Source organism: Cervus canadensis, chromosome 4 (assembly GCF_019320065.1).
Source record: "Cervus canadensis isolate Bull #8, Minnesota chromosome 4, ASM1932006v1, whole genome shotgun sequence".
NCBI lineage: Eukaryota > Metazoa > Chordata > Mammalia > Artiodactyla > Cervidae > Cervus > Cervus canadensis.
Genome location: NC_057389.1, coordinates 4516976 through 4536654, shown reverse-complemented (window position 1 = coordinate 4536654; position 19679 = coordinate 4516976). Strand labels below are relative to the sequence as shown.

The 19679-nt window shown below is 39.4% G+C and overlaps 1 long non-coding RNA gene and 1 other non-coding gene across 2 annotated transcripts; both read right to left on the bottom strand.

Annotated features, from left to right (window-relative positions):
- Positions 1 to 358: 358 nt before the first annotated feature.
- LOC122439446 lies at positions 359 to 19182 on the bottom strand. The gene is made up of 3 exons (XR_006268864.1): positions 19172 to 19182; positions 10554 to 10559; positions 359 to 506 (listed from the first exon to the last, which is right to left on the bottom strand). It is a non-coding gene; the product is annotated as an uncharacterized LOC122439446 (long non-coding RNA).
- On the bottom strand, positions 422 to 494 carry TRNAG-CCC. The gene has a single exon. It is a non-coding gene; the product is annotated as a tRNA-Gly (tRNA).
- Positions 19183 to 19679: the final 497 nt, after the last annotated feature.

Sequence of the window (19679 nt, the reverse complement as noted above, 5' to 3'; positions counted from 1 at the left end):
AGCGATGTGTTGATTGGTTGACAATTGTTCCTAAGACCTGTCCACAGGGATGTGTATGAATTAAGTTTGTATGTTTAAGGATTAAGTTTGAAGTAGACAAAGTTTACATTAGCTTTCCCTAGTCATTATCATCTTTCCTTTCATTTGTACAAATTAAGTACTGCATGCTTTCCCCTGGCCTCTTTCCTAATTTGCTTGGTTGTATCTGAAAAGTCTTCAAATTTGCTATGGCTTATCCTCAAAGGAACAGAATGACCAGCACTGAGCTTCTCCAACAAGGCTCCAAGTTTGGTTCTGAAAGTAATCTGGGCAGAATCACTTTCTGTCTTTTTTTTTTTTTTTCTTAAATATTTATTTATTTGTCTGTGCCGGGTTTTTGTTGCAACATGCAGGCTCTTTAGTTGAAGCATGTGGGATCTAGTTCCCCGACCAGGGATCGAACCTGGGCCCCCTGCATTGGGAATGCAGAGTCTTAGCCACTGGACCACCAGGGAAGTCCCCACCTTCTGTCTTTGAGCATTAGTTTACTTATTTGAGTCTGTTCACAAAACAAGGTTAATGGTACAGAGTGTAACTGAATGCAGTTCCTGAGATGTTACGTTAAACATCATTTATGGCACACCATATTCGGTTCGAAATCCCATCAGCAATGCTCCATGAGGACGTGAGGAAGGGTGTCCTACCACTAGATGCTACCTCGCCAATCTAGGGAGTCCTTCCCTTCCCTAACTGTTTTTTGATTCACAAGGAGATCTGACCTTTACCCTATGGCTTCTTATTTCCTTTAAAAGTCAGGAAAAGAAATATGAGTTTATGAAAATGAGATATAAAAGACCATCCATTCCTCAAAAGCTGGCTCTTGCCGCTCAGCTTTTCTCTTCGTCCGTCTCCACGGGGATCTGAAACCAAGTCAGGAGGACACGTCTCTTTATTTCTCACAGTTCCTCTGATCGGAGCATATGTATTTTCACTTTCACGAGTTCCTCCATGAGCTATTTCTCCATTTAAAAAATAAAAACAGAGTCCAGTAGCTATGGGGCCGTGTGCTAAGAACATTCTGCATTGTTTATTCCAACCTGAATGGCTCCGGGGCCTCTACAAACCCTTGGTTTCTCCTCCTAGGCCTCTGCCCCCGGGAGGAACCCTGCTAGGGTAACACTAACAGCCACCCCAAATCTTTATTGATCTCAGGACCTGAGGGATCCCACCAACGTCCACCTCAAAAACCTGGACGCTTCCTTTTGTAGAGACTTTTGACGGACCATCTCTTTGTGATTGTCTTAATGAAAATGGAATTCAGCTAGAATACACACACACACACACACACACACACACACACACACACAATGCCCTCCCCTTCCCCGACACACAATTTCTCTTGCTTCCAAACCCAACTGTGTTTACTTTTCTTTGATATCCAGCCCGCCTTTTTGGAAGTGGAGAACTACTTTGTTTGAGGCAAGTTTCGGTGAATGGGTCACCTGGCTGCCTTACTTCTGCATGGTGAACACACGCATGATAACAATTAACGAGAGGAAGGGTTTTCATGATAGCGTCTAGCATCCGATTTTCAGCTCTTAAATTTTCCCTATATGCGCACGGATCCTATTACCTCTGGGAGAGCTCTTATTAATCTCAGTGTCAGAGCTGTTTCAACAAATCTACTGTAATAATGAAAAGTCATCTTATCACACTTTGCTCTCAGTAAATTTACCATTCTTTGATAAGGTTGCAAACAACTGGGAAGTAATTGATCTGTAATTAGTGTGGCAACTGCTGAAGAGAGCCTGTGCTGGGGTTTCATCATTTATCTGCCCAGCACAGCGCATCCTGCACCGGAACTCTAAATTATTTAGCATTCCTTTCAAATACAAATGGTCTCAATGGGTTCTCCATTATTTTCAGAACTTTTCGAAGAGGAGGCTAACATTTAAATGTGTGATTGTCTGTCACCAGGGTGGTGCTTAGAGGGGCTGTGAGTGGAAGGGCATCATTGTTCACACTTGACTTGCCCGCTGAAGCCTGCCGGCCCTGTGAATGGGGAAGGACGGGGGCGCTTTGATCTCAACCAAACTTGCACCATTTATCTTTCGAATGCACGAAAGCATTTGATAAATGTCAATTTGACAATTAAATTCTTCAAGGGCCACAATACATCACCATCAGAGCGTCTATTTTTGAGGGTCGGTCAGCCATGACATCTTTCAGAGGACGGCAGCGAGCAAAAGTCAGAGGGGAAACGGCAGCTCTCTGGCCTCGCTCTCCCCAACATGGTGTTTCTATCTCTTGCTGAGTGAAACAGCCCGAATCTTTCCCTGCAAGATGGGGCACGGCTCTGAGGGCAGAGTGTAAGGTCTGCCTTGCAACCCAAAGGGGTTGTGTTCGGGGTCTGTTCTCTGATAGTTAGGGGGGAAGTGAACGAAACTCCTCTGGTCATTTGCCCTTTTTAACACTCTATCTGCTATATATAAATACACACACATATACATAGGTATATATGTACATATACACTCTATCTGATATATATATATATACGCACCTACATATATATACACACACACAGTGAGTGAGTGAAGTCGCTCAGTCGTGTCCGACTCTTTGTGACCCCATGGACTGTAGCCTACCAGGCTCCTCCGTCCATGGGATTTTCCAGGCAAGAGTACTGGGGTGGGTTACCGTTTCCTTCTCCAGGAGATCTTCCCGACCCAGGGATTGAACTCGGGTCTCCCGCATTGTAGGGGGACGCTTTACCGTCTGAGCCACCAGGGTTGGTATATACATATATATATATTTACATATAGATTACATATATAGGTTTTATATATACATGTATAGATTTCTACTATCAAAGCTATCCATTTTCCATTGTGTTTTGCAAGAGACAAGGTGAGCCTGCCATTCTCAGAGTTCTCCGAGTTAGTCGGAGGAGTAGCAGTAGAATGACTGAGTTAGGACTCTGGTTTCATGTAAAACCCAGCTCGGAGATGAAAAGCACTAAGTCGGGGAGTGTGGAGTGTAGCTGCAGGGTGACGAGGACGGAGGAAATAAACAGGAGCCACGAGGGTGGGAGGTGAGACCTCACCTTCAGGGCCGTGACAGTCTCTGGGGTACGGGAACTGCAGAGTCATTTCATGCCTAAGCTTGGGTCTTCCTTGCCAACTGTGAGAACTAAAATAGCCATCAGCTCACGAAGGGGGACTGGCCTCTGCCTGCTCAGGGCTGATGTTCAAAAGCACTTCTCCTCTTTGCTCTTTTTGCTCCACGAAAACTCAACCCTTACTGGAAGAATGACAATTGTAATGTGACATTTTGAAATGTTTCACATGAAAGATTGTTTCGAACTCCGTGGTTACGAAGGAGTTTCTGAAGCGCTGACAAAGGAAGATGCTTTGGACACAGCAACAATGCCTCTGTGATCACCTTTTAAGCTCTCCCCTCATCATAGACGGTGCTGCCGTGGCCCAACGTGGCCCCACCACCCAGACATTTGGCACGGATATGATGCTATCTTTTGACAAAACTGACATTTCAGTATGATTGTGAAGAAGACTAAAGCTCCCAGATCAGTTGGCTGACCTGCTGAAAATACAGACATAAGATGCTGCTCTAATGTCTGCGTGGGACCTTTTCTCAAGGACGGAGGAGAATCGCTGTAATCCTTACTATCTCTAAGAAAAAAGTGAAAAAGAACCAACGGACTGAGTGTCTTGAGGGCATCTCACTGTTTCCAACACAGATTAATTTTTTGGATGGGCTATCATGCAGGATTGTCAATCAAACCCTCCTAGGCTTGCAGCGTGCCATCCACCCTCAGTACAGCCCGAGTCATGAGTGCTGAAAGTTAGCTACAAAGGAAATGGAGGTCATGTCCCCGACTTTCAAAATGTTTGCAGTCTCTGACTTTTTGTTAAGGACTGAGCGTAACAATTATTTTGAGTTGGTGCTAACAGAGGATATATGCCTTGTGTGTAAGGTTATTTCATGACAGCAAAGTGTAAAGATGGGGGGGGTGGTTATTTTGGTTATTTGGTTAATGTCATTTTGAAGTATCATTCTTAATAGTACCCACAACTCTAGAAAAAATTTACCAAGTGATCATTTAGCTCATCTATGGCAGCCATGTAACATTTAAGCCTTTATCTTGCTATGCCCATTAACAGAAGGTACACACATGCTTGCAAGTAAAATCCTCTTTTCTGCTTTTATTTTCTCCAACTGTATCTTATTGGATACACTTAAGAGATCAGTGACTTCCCCGGTGGCTCAGAGGGTAAAGCATCTGACTGCAATGCGGGAGACCTGGGTTTGATCCCTGGGTTGGGAAGATCCCCTGGAGAAGGAAATGACAACCCACTCCAGTATTCTTGCCTGGAAAATCCCATGGATGGAGGAGTCTGGTAGACTACAGTCCACAGGATGGCAAAGAGTCAGACACGACTGAGTGACTTCGTTTCACTAAGAGATCAGTAAATAGGCAAACCTCTACTGATGGATAAACAATTACCTATTTCAAGTACTGATATTCAGATATTCTCTATTTCATAATGCATGTTTCTAAGACTGGCAATGTCCTTTGGAATGACACTGCTGATGTCATATACTTCTTAACTTTCATTCTCTATGTAAATTATCTACTGAAATATCACTAAATGAATCATGCAGAGTAAACACATGAAATCAGATAGAAAATTAATCCACAACTGAAAATTTCATCATTTTCCCCCATGCAGCACTTGGTAGGTATCTCATGTCATCTAACACGCTCCCTTGCATCACTGGATAAACTGCTTCCAGAACTGTGCAGGCTTTGTCCTTCTCACTGACTTTTGATACTCACGTGCTATAGGATGGACCCAGACATACCACTGGTAGGTGGAGTTGGAGGCAGAAGCACAAATACAGGCCCATATATCACGTCTAAATATTCAAAACATATACATGATGTCTAAAAATGATACGTTACACATTTAAACTAGCATTTGGAACTTCCTGGTGGTCCAGTGGCTAAGACTCTGCACTCCTAAGGCAGGGGGCCCCAGGTTTGATTGCTGGTCAAGGAACCAGATCAGATGCTGCAACTAAGAGTTCACAGGCTGCAATGAAAACTCCTGTGTGTCACAGCCTAGAGCTGGTGTAGCCAAATAAATAAATAAAATATTTAAAAAAAACTAGCACTCAATATGGTTATTCTTCTACCTTGATAAATATATGTTCATAATAATGAAACTGAGCAATGCATTAAAAAAAGCAGAATTTTTATATGACTGAAAGTCACCAGAACATAAAAGATGACAGAATTCAGTTACTTTTGCACATGTCTGGATGTTTTGTTGATGTGCGGCTGATGTTTGGATGAATAATAAAATAAGACATATATAATTCATAACTTATTATATATTTATCCCCTAAATTTTTTTCTTGCCTTCCTTTTAGCGAAATTATGTTTAACAAATTATGTTTCTTTGCTCTTAAAAATTTTATTTAGGTGAAATTCACATAAAATTTTACCATTTTAAAGTGAACAATCAGTGGCACTTACTAAAGTCACAATATTATGGAAACTACTTCCCAAACACTTTCATGACCTCAGAAGGAACCCCATACCCCTTAAGTATTTGCTCTCCATTTCCTGCTCCCACAATCCTGGCAATCAGGAATAAAATTATATTGTAATGCTGAAGATCTTTTTTTTCATAAGTCTTTGTTCTACTGCCAAAAATCACTGAAGCATTAAATATGAAAGGGGTGTGTGTGTGTGTGTGTGTGTGTGTGTGTGTTAGTTGCTCAGTCGTGTCTGACTCTGTGACCCCGTGGACTGTTGCCCGCCAGGCTCCTCCATCCATGGGAGTCTCCAGGCAAGAATACTGGAGTGGGTTGCCATGCCCTCCTCCAGGGGACCTTCCCGACCCAGGGATGGAACCCAGGTCTCCACACTGCAGGCAGATTCTTTACACCTGCGCCACCAGGGAAGCCCAAGCATGAAAGGTACTAGTCTCCAAATACGTGAAACTCAAATGCATTCTCATCAAAAACTTAAACCGCTGGGTGGGAGGAGGGGCGCGCGGCCCCGCAGATGCTGGATCGGCTGCGCTGTGGCCGCACCTGCCCTGCGGCACCTGTGACCTTGGGGCAGACAGGACGTGGCTGTGTCTAGGCTCAGTGCTCGGAGCAGTGGGCGCTAAGGATGCTTTGTAGCTGGGCATCGCCAAAACAAACGCAGAGCCAACAGACAAAAACACTTAAATCAAACAAAAACGTATAATTCATTTTCATCTATTTTTCAACAAAGTTATTTCTCCTCTACAGTATTAAAAGTATACATTAAAATTTTAAAGCAAAACATAAAAAATTACAATTACTGAATACATACATTTTTCATAAATTTTCAAAGCTAAAGTTAGCTTTTAAATGAGCTTTTCTAAAGTTGTATTAATTTTTGCAAGAATAACCAATTTTAATGTTCAGTGTTCATTTACAGTATGATACCAACATATATACAAATTTAAAATTAATATTATTTTATAGTGCAAAGGATTCTTCAGCTACTGCATGGAACTGTTGCAAATGTCATGCTAAGGTGTGGGTACTACCAGAACAATGAAAAGGGACTTGACTTTAAAAAAAAAAAAGGAAACTTCATGCCGGTGTTGTGCTGCTGAACCAGCCTGAAGAGGGACTGATTAATAGTGTTCACCAGTTTCATTTAAGGTTACCAGTGACGTAAAACCTGTCTTGCAAAAATTCCTGCCTCTTAAATCATTAGCTCTTGGGAGCTGGCATGAGCAAGCTCCAGGACACCACTGCTTGTCACCTTGGGAGATGATACTTGGTTAGGCAGGATTTGTAACATTTACGCTACCTGAGATCAGAACTTGAGAAGTGACTTAATTTGTCTTTTCTTATGCCCAAGCATCCTCCGTTCAGGGACCCCCAGGCTCAGAAGCAGTCTCCCTCTGTGATGCAGAGGGAAGCACCAGCCCCAGAGTTTCAGGTCCCTTGGACCTAGTTCCCTTTTGTTGCAAAGACAGAAGGCAAGAGATGCGGAAAAGCGTTTCTCTGGGGCCTCAATGGTGTTAATGAAAAGATGGATGTTCAGGGATTCTAGTCACTCTGTGCCAATGCTGAGCATCAGATTCAGAGAGAAAGAGGCTCCTGTGTATTATTTAATCAATTTTATGTGTTTGCAAAATTCAGAGTCCTTTAAATTACAGAGCCCCAGGGTCCCTTAATTGATAAGTGAAACTGCTTATCAATCAGATCAACTATACTAATTACATTTGTTAGGTCTATCTCTTTTTCGAGGTTTTGACCTACTTGAGCTGTTGTTGCAAACTCAAGAGAATTAAAATCTTCCACGTCTAGGACGTCAATCTGTTTTTCCTTATATATCCTTGTGGTTTTGATATGCATTTTTCTCATGATTAATGATGTGGAACACATGAAAAGGTGCCATTTGTATATCTCCTTTGGAAAAATGTCTAGTCAGATCCTCTGCCCATTTAAAATATTGGGTTATTTGTCTTTTTACTGTTGAATTGTGATAATTTTTATATATTCAAGCCTTTTATCACATGTAAGATTTACAAATACTTTTCTTATATTGTGGCTATCTTTCCACTTTAGATAGTATCTTTTGAAGCACAAAAGTTTTTAATTTTAATGCAATCCAATTTATCTAACTTATCTATATATTTTTCTTTCGTTGCTTGTCTCTGTGTCATATCTGAGAATCCACTGCCTAACCCGAGGTCATGAAGATTTACTCCAATGCTTTGTCCCACGTTTTATAGTTTTAGCTCTTATATTTAGATCTCTGACCCATTTTAAGTTAATTTTGTATATGGTGTAAAGAAGGAATCCAGCTTTATTCTTTTGCATATGGATATACAGCTGTCTCAGCATTGCTTGTTCAAAGGATTATTCTTTCACCCATTCAACATTCTTGACACCTTTGTCAAAAATATTCTGACAGTAAAGAGAAGAGTGTGTTTTGGATCTCAATTGTATTCCATGAGTATATATGCCTATCCTTAGGCCATTATCACACAGTCTTCATTACTATGGCACTACAGTAAATTTTGAAATTATGATGTGAACGCCCTCAAACTTTTTCTTATTCAAAATTGTGTTGGCTACTCTGGGTAACTTGCAATTCCATATGAATTTTAGGATTGGCTTACCAATTTCTTTGATAAAAGCATCTGAAATTTTGATAAGAACCATATTGAATATTAGATGAATTTTGGAATTATTGCCATTTTACTACTATATTAGGTTTTTTGATTCATAAACATGAGACATCATTCCATTGATTTAGGTCTTTAAATTTTGTTCAATGATGTTTTTTAGTTTTCAGTGTCCAAAGAGCTTGCTCTTCTCTTGTTTAATTTACTGCTACTTTTTTCTTTCAGGTGCTACTGTCAACAGACTTATTTTTAAAAATTTAATTTCAGTTGTTCATTGCTGGTATGTAAAAAATACAGTCAAGTTTTATATCCTACAACTTTGCTGGTGTCATTTAGTGGTCCTAATAGTGATGTGTGTGGGGGTGTATGTTTGTATTCCTTAGGATTATCTGTATGCAAGATCATATCATCTGCATATAGAGATAATTTTACTTTTCGTTTTCCAATCTGGATGCCTTTTATTTCTTTTTCTTGCTGAGGATGAAAGATGAGAGTGAAAAAGCTGGCTTAAAACTCAACATTCAAAAAACAAAGATAGTGGCATTAAGTTCTATCCCTTCATGGCAAATTGATGGAGAAGAAGTGGAATCAGTGACAGATTTTATTTTCTTGGGCTCTAAAATCACTGTGGATGGTGACTGCAAGCACGAAATTAAAAGATGCTTGCTCCTTAGAAGAAAGCTATGACAAACCTAGATAGCATATTAAAAAGCAGAGACATCATTTTGACAGCAAGGGTCTGTATAGTCAAAGCTATGATTTTTCCAGTAGTCATGTATGGATTGGATGTGAGAGTTGGACCATAGAGAAGGATGCTTTTGAACCGTGGTGCTGGAGAAGACGCTTGAGAGTCCCTTGGACCACAAGCAGAGCAAACCAGTCAATCCTAAAGGAAATCAACCCTGAGTATTCATTGGAAGGACTGGTGCTGAAGCTGAAGCTACAATATTTTGGTAACCTGCTATGAAGAGCCAACTCATTGGAAAAGACCTAGATGCTGGGAAAGACTGAGGGCAAGAAGAGAAGGGGACGATAGAGGATGAGATGGTTAGATTGCATCACTGACTCAATGGACATGAGTTTGAGCAAACACCAGGAGACAGTGAAGGATAGGGAAGCCTGGAGTGTCGCAGTTCATGGTGTCACAAAGAGTTGGACATGACTTTGTGATTGAACAATAATGACAATTGTCCTGATTAGAATCTCTTGTACAACGCTGAACAGAAATGGCAAAGCATAACTCCTTGTCTTCTTGATTTTAGGTAAAAAGCATTTCATCTTTCACAATTAAGATGTTAGATGCGGTTTTTCATAGGTGACCTTGATCAGGTTGAGAAAAGTTTCTTCCATTCCTAGGTGTTTTTTGTAACATTTTTTCATGAAATGGAGATAGATTTTGCCAAATTTTTTTTTTCTGCATCTATTCAGATGATGTATAGTTTTAGTTCTTTATTAATATTGTATTGCTGATTTTGAGATGTTAAACCAACGTTATACTTCTGAGATAAATCCCACTTAGTCATGATGCATAATCCTCTTCATATATGTTGCTGGATTTTGTTTGCTATGAATTTATTGAGGATTTTTTTCTCTATATTTATAAAGAGTATTGATTGTGGTTTTCTTTATTTGTGATGCCTTTGTCTGATCTTGGTATCAGGGTAATTCTGGCCTCATAGAATGAGTTGAAAAGTTTTCCCTCCTCTTCATTTTTTTGGGGGGAAAGATTTCATATTAACTCTTGTTTGAGCATTTGGTAATGTTTTACCAGTGAAGCCATGTTTTGCTGGACTTTGGAAAATTTTAATTACTAATTCTTTTTTTTTTTAACTTGCTAAGAGTCCTTTTCAGATTTTCCATTTCTTCTTGAGTCACTTCTTATAGAATGTGTCTTTTAGGAATTTTTCTGGACTAGTTTATCTAGTCTATCAGTATACAATTGTTCATAGTATCCCTTACAATGCTTTATATTTCTGTAGGGTGTGAAGGATGTCTTTTCTCTGATTTCTAATTTTAATAATTTGAGGTTTTCCACCTTTTTTCTTGTCCATTCTAGCTAAAGCTTTGTCAATTTTTAAAAAAATATTTCAAGGAAATGACTTTTGATTCCATTGAGTTATTCCATCATTTTCCTATTCTCTTGTCTCATTTATTTCTGCCTAATTTTCGTCATTTCCTTCCTTCTTTTCAGTTTGGGATTAATTTGCTCCTCATTTTGTAGTTTCTTAAAATGCAAGATTAGATCATAAATTTGAAATCTTTTCTTTTTCCTTTTTAATATAGACACAGTTATAATTTCCATATGCTATATATTCATTTTTCATCTCAAAGTATCTTCTGATTTCCCTTGTGAAATTTTTATTTGACACTTTGCTTTGGAGTGGGGGCGGTTGTTGTTTCATTTCCATATATTTGGGGATTTCCAGAATTTCCTTGGTGTTGATTTCTAATCTAATTCCATTGTGGTTAGAGTACATATTTTATATAATTTCAACTTTAAAAAAAATTTCAAGTCTTATTTTATGGTTTAACATACAGTATTCATGTAAATCCAAGGCTGATTCATGTCAATGTTTGACAAAAACCACTACAATATTGTAAAGTAATTAGCCTCCAACTAATAAAAATAAAAATTTAAAAAAAAATGAAAGAAAAAAAAAACATACAGTATTGCTCAAGTCTTCTATTTTCCTCAAATCTTCCATCTTCTGCTTAGGTGTTCTGTCTTTTATTTAACATGAAGCATTTTAGTCCCCAGTTATGGTTGAATTTTCTATTTCTTCCCTTCACTTTTCTGATTTTTTTGCTCCATGTATTTGAAGTCTTTGTTTCTGTGCAGAAGTTTCTTTAAGGATAAATATCTTTTTAACAATAAGCCCACATTTTGGTCGCAGTTTTCTCCAGTACACAGTATGTCCGTTCAATTTGTAATATTAAATACAATTTTTAAATGATAAAAAGATTTATTAAATTTATCATTAAATATTTTTCCACTATTTTGACTTCATAATTTTGTGAGCTCTAATTATGTGAACATTACATCTCCTTTGCCAGTGTCTGTCTATGCCTGCAATTTTTCTTTCCAAATATATTTAATTCTTAAAATTTCCGTTTCTTTTCCCCCCATATTACCAACTTGTATTCTCTTACTGACTTTTCTTCCTTGGAATCCTTCCAGTTCTATTTTTATTTCTATGACAGCTTTGTTCTCTTCTAATTCCTTCCTTGGTTCTGCTGATTCATGTATCATCTCTCCTGCTGGCTCATCTCTTTCCATTATTTTTATAATTCTATATTGTGATGTCCCTGGAGGTAATTTTTTAATTCAAAAAATAATGGAGAAATATTTTATAACTATATTCATTTTCTCTATGGAAATACATTTTGTGGGTGAGAGTGTTATTTATCTGTGGTTTGTTTGTGGTTACTGTCATAACAAAATACCATAAACTAGGTGGCTTCCACAACAGAAATGTATTTGTCACAGTTCTGAGTCTGGAATTTCAAGATCAGGGTTTTGGCAGATTCAGTTTCTCTGAAAGCTTCCCTTCAAGCTTTGCCAATGACCTTGACCGTCTCATGGTGTTCTTACCTGGACTCTCCTCTGTATATACCCCTTGGTGTCTCTTCCACCTCTTAAAAGGACAGCAGTGCTATTGGGTAAGGATCTCTTCCTTACAATCTCATTTAACCTTAACTACTTCTTTAAAGACCTATCACCAAATACAGTCACTTGGAGGCTTGAGGTTTCAACATATGAACTCTGGGGAGATTATAGTTCAGTCCATAATGGTCAATAACTTTTGTTTTCATTTTCTGCCATTAAAAAAAAATGGAATCTCTGTATTGATGCTGGGCCTATTCCTTATTTCTTATCACTAAATGAGTTGAATTTTCCCATACCAACTATTTAATTTTAGAGCTTCCTCTTTTTCTCCAAATCAAAATTGGCCCAGCAGAAGGCTACACAAAGCTGCCACCCATCATTCCAAATAAAGTATATATGGCTTGTCTGTTTCTGAATACCTCTCACCTTTAGGAAATGTATTTAAAATTGAAATATCATTTACATATAGTGAAATGCACTAATCTTAAGTGTTCAAGTTGATGAGTTGACAACTGCTCATACCTTGTAACCCCCAGCCGTATCAAGTTATGGGACATTTCATCACAGAATAAAGTTTCTTACCTGTCAATCACTACCCCTTTCCACCTTTATTATCTTGTATGTCAAACACTATTCTGGTTTTTATCACTATGGTTTTGCCAAGCCTATGATTTCATATAAATGGGATCACATATCATGTGCTCTTTTGTATATGGCTTCTTTCACTCTGCAAAATTTGAGCTTAATTCCTGTTGTTGGGTGGAACAGTAGTTCATTCTTTTTTATTAATGAAAAGGGTTTCTGTGTAAGATTATGCCACAAGTTGTCTACCTATTCTCTTGTTGGTGGACACTTGAGTTCTTCCTAGTCTTGATTGCTATGCCTAAAACTGGCATGAAAATTCTTGTGCATGTATTTTAATAGAGAAATGTATTAATCTTGGGGAAATACCTGGGAGTGGAATGCTGCATCATCGATAGATGTATTTTTAACTTTATATATCAATCAAAGTTGTACAATTTTATATCTACACTGGAAGTATATGAGAATTCCACATTCTCATCAATACTTCATCTTATCAAGTCATTTTAATTTCATCCATTTTCACAAGCTGTAGTGGTATGCTGTACAGCATTTTGTGAACACTTTGATCAATCATATATCTTCCATTACAAAGGTTCCTTTGCCCTTTGTAGTTTAAAAAAAAAAGTTACTCCTGCCAAAGAGAAGTTCTGGCCTTTGCTTTGTCTTCTGAAAGATAATCTATATCACATCTCATTGGAGTGTCTCTGTTTAGGTCGGAGGCTGGCCACCAAAAGATTGATCATATCAGTAGAGGGTAGGTGCTTTAGGTCACAGGGAGTCGGTTAGCCTTGTTGCTGCTGTTCTGTCGCTCAGTCGTGTCCGACTCTTTGCCACCCCGTGGACCGCAGCACGCCAGGCATCCAGCCCTTCACCGTCTCCCAGAGCTTGCCCACACTCATGTCCATTGAGTCAGTGATGCCATCCAACCATCTCATCCTCTGTCGTCCCCTTCTCCTCCTGCCTTCAATCTTTCCCAGCATCAAGGTCTTTTCCAATGAGCTGGCTCTTCACATCAGTTGGCCGAAGAATTGGAGTTTCAGCTGCAACATCAGTCCTTCCAATGAATATTCAGGACTGATCTCCTTTAGGATGGACTGGTTGGATCTCTTTGCAGTCCAAAGGACTCTCAAGAGTCTTCTCCAATACCACAGTTCAAAAGCATCAATTCTTTGGTGCCCAGCCTTTTTTATTGTCCAGCTCCCACATCTATACAAGACTACCGGAAAAACCAAAGCTTTGACTATACTGACCTTTGTAGGCAAAGTAATGTCTCTACTTTTTAATACACTGTCTAGGTTTGTCATTGCTTTCTTCCAAGAGCAAGCATGTTTTAATTATCATGGCTGCAGTCACTGTCCACAGAGATTTCGAACCCAAGAAAATAAAAGTCTCTTGCTGTTCCCATTGTTACCCCATCTATTTGCCATGAAGTGATGGGACCGGATGCCATGATCTTTGTTTTTTGAATATTGAGTTTAAAGGCAACTTTTTCAATCTCTTCTTTCACCTTTATCAAGAGGCTCTTTAATTTCTCTTTGCTTCCTGCCATAAGGGTGTTGTTATCTACATATCTGAGGTTGTTGATATTTCTCTCCACAATCTTGATTAGCTTGTGCTTGATGAAGCTTGTGCTTCATCCAGCCTAGTGTTTCACAAGATGTACTCTGCATATAAGTTAAATGAACAAGGTGACCATATACAGCCTTGATGTACTCCTTTCCCAATTCTGAACCAGTGGATTGTTCCACGTCTAGTTCCAAATATTCCTTCTTGTGCTGCATACAGGTTTTGCAGGAGATAGGTAAGGAGGTCTGATATTCCCATCTCTTAATTTCCCAGTTAGTTATAAAATTTACATAGTCAGAGGCTTTAGCATAGTCAGTGAAGCAGAAGTGGATGTTTTCTGGGATTCTCTAACTTTTTCTGTGACCCAAGGGATGTTGGCAATTTGATCTCTGGTTCCTTTGCCTTTTATAAATCCAGCTTGTACATCTGGAAGTTCTTGATTCACATACTGCAGAAGCCTAGCTTGAAGGATTTTGAGCTTTATTTTGCTAGCATGTGAGATGAGTGCAATTGTGCAATAGTTTGAACATTCTTTGTCATTGCCCTTCTTTGGGCTTGGAATGAAAACTGACCTTTTCCAGTCCTGTGGCAACCGAGTTTCCAAATTTGCCAGCATATTGAGTGCACCACTTTAGCAGCAGCATCTTTTAGGATTTGAAATAGCTCAGCTGGAATTGCTTTTCTGGTAGCTCAGCTGGTAAAGAAACTGCCTGCAATGCAGGAGACCCTGGTTCGATTCCTGGGTTGGGAAGGTCCCCTGGAGAAGGGAACGGCTACGCACTCCAGTATTCTGGCCTGGAGAATTCCATGGACTGTATAGTCCATGGGGTCACAAAGAGTTGGGACGGCTGAGGGACTTTCACTTTCACTTTCTTTCAGCTGGAATTCCATCACCTCCACTAGCTTTGTTCATAGTGATGCTTCCTAAGGTCCACTTGATTGCACAGTCCAGGATGTCTGGATCTAGGTGAGTGATTACACCCTCATGGTTATCTAGGTCATTAAGATCTTTTTTGATAGTTCTGTGTATCTTGCCACCTCTTCTTAATATCTTCTGCTTCTGTTAGGTCCATACCATTTCTGTCCTTTATTGAGCCCATCTTTGCATGAAATGTTCCTTTGGTATCTCTAATTTTCTTGAAGAGATCTCTAGTCTTTCCCATTCTGTTGTTTTCCTCTATTTCTTTGCATTGTTCACTTTAAAAGGCTTTCTTACCTCTCTTTGCTATTCTCTGGAATTCTGCATTCAGATGGGGTATCTTTCCTTTTCTCTTTTCCCTGTCATTTCTTTCCTTTTTCAATATTTGTAGGCTTCCTCAACCATTTTGCCTTTTTGCATTTCTTTTTCTTGGAGATGGTTTTGACCCCTGCCTCCTGTACAATGTTATAAACCATCGTCCGTACTTCTGAAGGCACTCTGTCTATCAGATCTAATCCCTTTAATCTATTTGTCAATTCCACTGTATAATCATAATGGATTTGATTTAGGTCATACCTGAATGGTCTAGTGGTTTTCCCCACTTTATGCAATTTAAGTCTGAATTTGGCAATAAGGAGTTCATGATCTGAGCCACAGTTAGCTCCCAGTCTTGTTTTTGCTGACTGTAAAGAGCTTCTCCATATTTGGCTGCAAAGAATATAATCAATCTGATTTTGGTATTGACCATCTGGTGATGTCCACGTGTAGAGTCGTCTCTTGTGTTGTTGGAAGAGGGTCTTTGCTATGACCAGTGCATTCTCTTGGCAAAACTCTATTAGCCTTTGCCCTGCTTCATTCTGTACTCCAAGGCCAAACTTGTCTGTTACTCCAGGTATCTCTTCACTTCCTACTTTTGCATTCCAGTCCCCTATGATGAAATGGACATTTTTCTTTGGTGTTAGTTCTAGAAGGTCTTGTAGGTCTTCATAGAGCCATTCAGCTTCAGCTTCTTCAACATTACTGGTTGGGGCATAGACTTGGATTACTGTGATATTAAATGGTTTGCCTTGGAAACAAACCAAGACAATTCTGTCATTTTTGAGATTGCACCCAAGTACTGCATTTTGGGCTTTTTCTTTTGCTGACTATGAAGGCTAGTCCACTACTTCTAAGGGATTCTTGCCCACAGTAGTAGATTAAATGGACATCTGAATTAAATTCACCCATTCCAGTCCATTTTAGTTCACTGATTCCTAAAATGTTGATGTTCATTCTTGCCATCTCCTGTTTTACCACTTCCAATTTACCTTGATTCATGGACCTAACATTTTAGGTTCCTATGTATTACTGTTCCGTATAGCATCAGACTTTACTTTCACCACCAGACACATCCACAACTGGGTGTTGTTTTCGCTTTGGCTCAGCCTCTTCATTCCTTCTTTAGCTGTTTTTCTGCCCTCCAGTAGCATTTGGAAACCTACCAACCTGGGGGGCTCATCTTTCAGTGTCTTACATTTTTGCCTTTTCATACTGTTCATGGGGTTCTCAAGGCAAGAATGCTGAAGTGGTTTGCCATTCCCTTCTCATTTTTATCAGAACTCTCCACCATGACCTGTCCATCTTGGGTGGTCCTACACTGCCTGCTCATTGTTTCACTGAGTTAGGCAAGGCTGTGATCCATGTAATCTGTTTGGTTAGTTTCCTGTGATTGTGGTTTTCATTCTGTCTGCCCTCTGAAATATGAGGATGACCTAGAGGCTGAGATTAATTGAATGGGCAATCAATCAATCCTGCCAAAGTAGTGAGGCCCCAATAAACACCATGGACCACAAAGTTCAGATGAGCTTCCTAAGTTGGCAATGAGCTTCCCAGGTGGTGCAGCGGTAAAGCATCTGCCTGTCAATGCGGGAGACACAAGAGACACTGGTTGATCCTGGATTGGGAAGATCCCCTGGAGAAGGAAATGGCAGCCCACTCTAGTATCCTTGCCTGGAAAACTCCATGGACAGAGGAGCCTGGTGGGCTACAGTCGATGGGTGTGCAAAACGTCAGACGTGAGCTGAACACGCAAGTTGGCAATACTCCGTGTATACCACTATGTATCAGTGTTGGGAGCTAAAGCAGGAACTTCACATTTGGAACCTGCGCAGACTCTGTCCTACAAGTCTCTTCCTCTGGCTGATTTTCTGAATTTCTTCTCATAAACTGTAGCCATGAATATAATGGCTTTCAGGGAGCTCTGTACCTCCAGAGAATTACTGAATCTGAAGGTAGTTTTGGAAAGCCCTGCTTGACCTTGAACTTGGTGTCAGAAGTGAGGGTGGTCTTTGGAGGATTGTGCCCTTAGGCCCTGTAATTTAGCAAATACTGGGTATGTCCCCTTTTATTGAACTTTCTTTGTTATTGAATTACAGATATTCTTTACGTAATGTGAACACAAGCACTTGGCCAAATATATATAAGGCAAATATTTTCTCCTTGTGTGTGGAGTGCCTATTTACTTCTTCAACAGTAACTTTCAACAAGCAGAAGTTTCAACTCTGAAGAAGTAAAATTCATTATTTGGTTCTTTTATAGTTACTGCTATCTATGGGCTAAGAAGATTTTCCCATCCCTGGTGTCATAAAGATACTCTGTTTTCTCTAGAAGTTTTATGCCCCTTATATGTATTTTAGAATTTGTTGATTATATCTGTTTCCTATCTTCTCACTGAAAATGCTATTGACAAAAATTTCTTCATTTTCTTTTGCTTTTGTTGTCCAGAGCAAAGGGGAGATGATGCTGACCTGTGCTGCTCTGGTCATACCAGGAGTCTACACCAATGTAATTTGAATTTAGAAAACCAATCCCAATATCCCATTGATTTCATATACTTGGAATCTGTTCTATTACCAAAAGGCATGGATTTCTAGCTCATTTAGAAGTAAACTTTATTCCAGGAGACTGCAGTACCAGCTCCAGAAAAGCCCAGTACATGGTATTGAAAGAACACCACACTCCCTAGGAGACTGAGGACATGTATTTTTGAGGAGGGGTGTGGGGACACAGGGACCCAGTGCTCCATGCAGATATTGTCAGCCAGTGTTTGAGTAAAGGAGGAAGGATGGAAAAAACGGGACAAATGAGACCATGACACATTCTTCAATCTAAGTGCTTCTTTTTTTTTTCTTAAAATAATATTTTGAAAATCTGTAATTCCTGTTTCTATAATACACTTAAAACTCCCTCCAACAGCTCTGAGAACTTTTGCAAATGCTGGTCTGGGCCAGTTGAAGGAAAGAGAACTACATGCTCTTTGCAAAGAAAATAAATATTTGGTTAAAACAATCTTAAGTCAGATTTATATACTTAACTCCAGTAGTCATGTATGGATGTGAGAGCTGGACTATAAAGAAAGCTGAGTGCCGAAGAATTGATGCCTCTGAACTGTGGTGTTAGAGAAGACTTGAGAATCCCTTGGACTGCAAGAAGATACAACCAGTCCATCCTAAAGGAAATCAGTCCTGAATATTCATTGGAAGGACTGATGCTGAAGCTGAAACTCCAATACTCTGGCCACCTGATGCGAAGAACTGACTCGTTTGAAAAGACCCTGATGCTGGGAAAGATTGAAGGCAGGAGGAGAAGGGGACGACAGAGGATGAGATGGTTGGAGGCCATCACTGACTCGATGGACATGAGTTTGAGTAAATCCGGGAGTTGGTGATGGACAGGGAGGCCTGGCGTGCTGCAGTCCATGGGGTCGCAAAGAGTCAGACACGACTAAGCGACTGAACTGAACTGAACTGGTACTCAACTCATAAACGCAAATATGTCACTGTCCCGCCCTACTTACCACTAGTGAAATGTGAATGGGCTCAGAATTTCAGTGTTGCAAGAGGTTAGGTGATGAGTTAGTAAGGAGAGTGGAAGGAAAGGGTGTGACAGTGGGTTTCACTATCACTGAGTATCCGAGACTTAGTTGTTTTGATGAGAGTTTACTCCTGTGACGCTACAGTAGGACGGCATTGCTGGGGGAAGCCTTTTGCATAGACGTTTTTGTTGAGGTATCAACCAAATGGGTACCTACATGCTGTATATAAATAGGAATGTATATTATGTGTAAAATAAGCACATGATTTTTCTATTCATCATTTCCTATATAATAATCCAGGACAATGACAATGTCTATATGAGTTACAACTAAGTAATTGTCAAATTTTATTTATATTTCCTTTCGCACTTTTTATGGTAATGGTGACTAAGAAATTCAGATGTTATATGAGCTTTTTGGTCCTGCTTGTAAAACTTATGACATTTAACTCATACTCTTTATAAAACCGTACTTGCTTTTCTAATATGACAGTCTGAAAAGTTGTTTAAATATGATATAATCTGGAACTTGCCCTCTTGAAATGGCTCTGAAACTGCTTTGTGACTTTCCTGTGTTTAGAAAGAGAATGTAATTATTGTCATTGGCTATAAGACAGTAATTTCCTTTCACAGATGTCTGCTGAAATCACTATACCTAACGAAAGAATATTCAACTGGTTCTTGCTAAAGAAAATTCATGAAAAAAATGAAGCAGAACTCCTTGGAAAATAGAAAGTGTTCTCTCTCTTTTCTCTGTTTCCACAAAATGACAAGGCATTAATGAACTGACAAATGAGCAGAGTGCCAATTTCATCTGAGGACTTCACTGCTTCAAAAATACAGGTTCACATTACTATGTCTTTAGATTTATATTTCAAGATGAAATTTTAACACTGCAATACCCTTGATATATAATAAAATATAAATAATATTCAGCTGTTATGTTCCATGCTGAAATGATCCT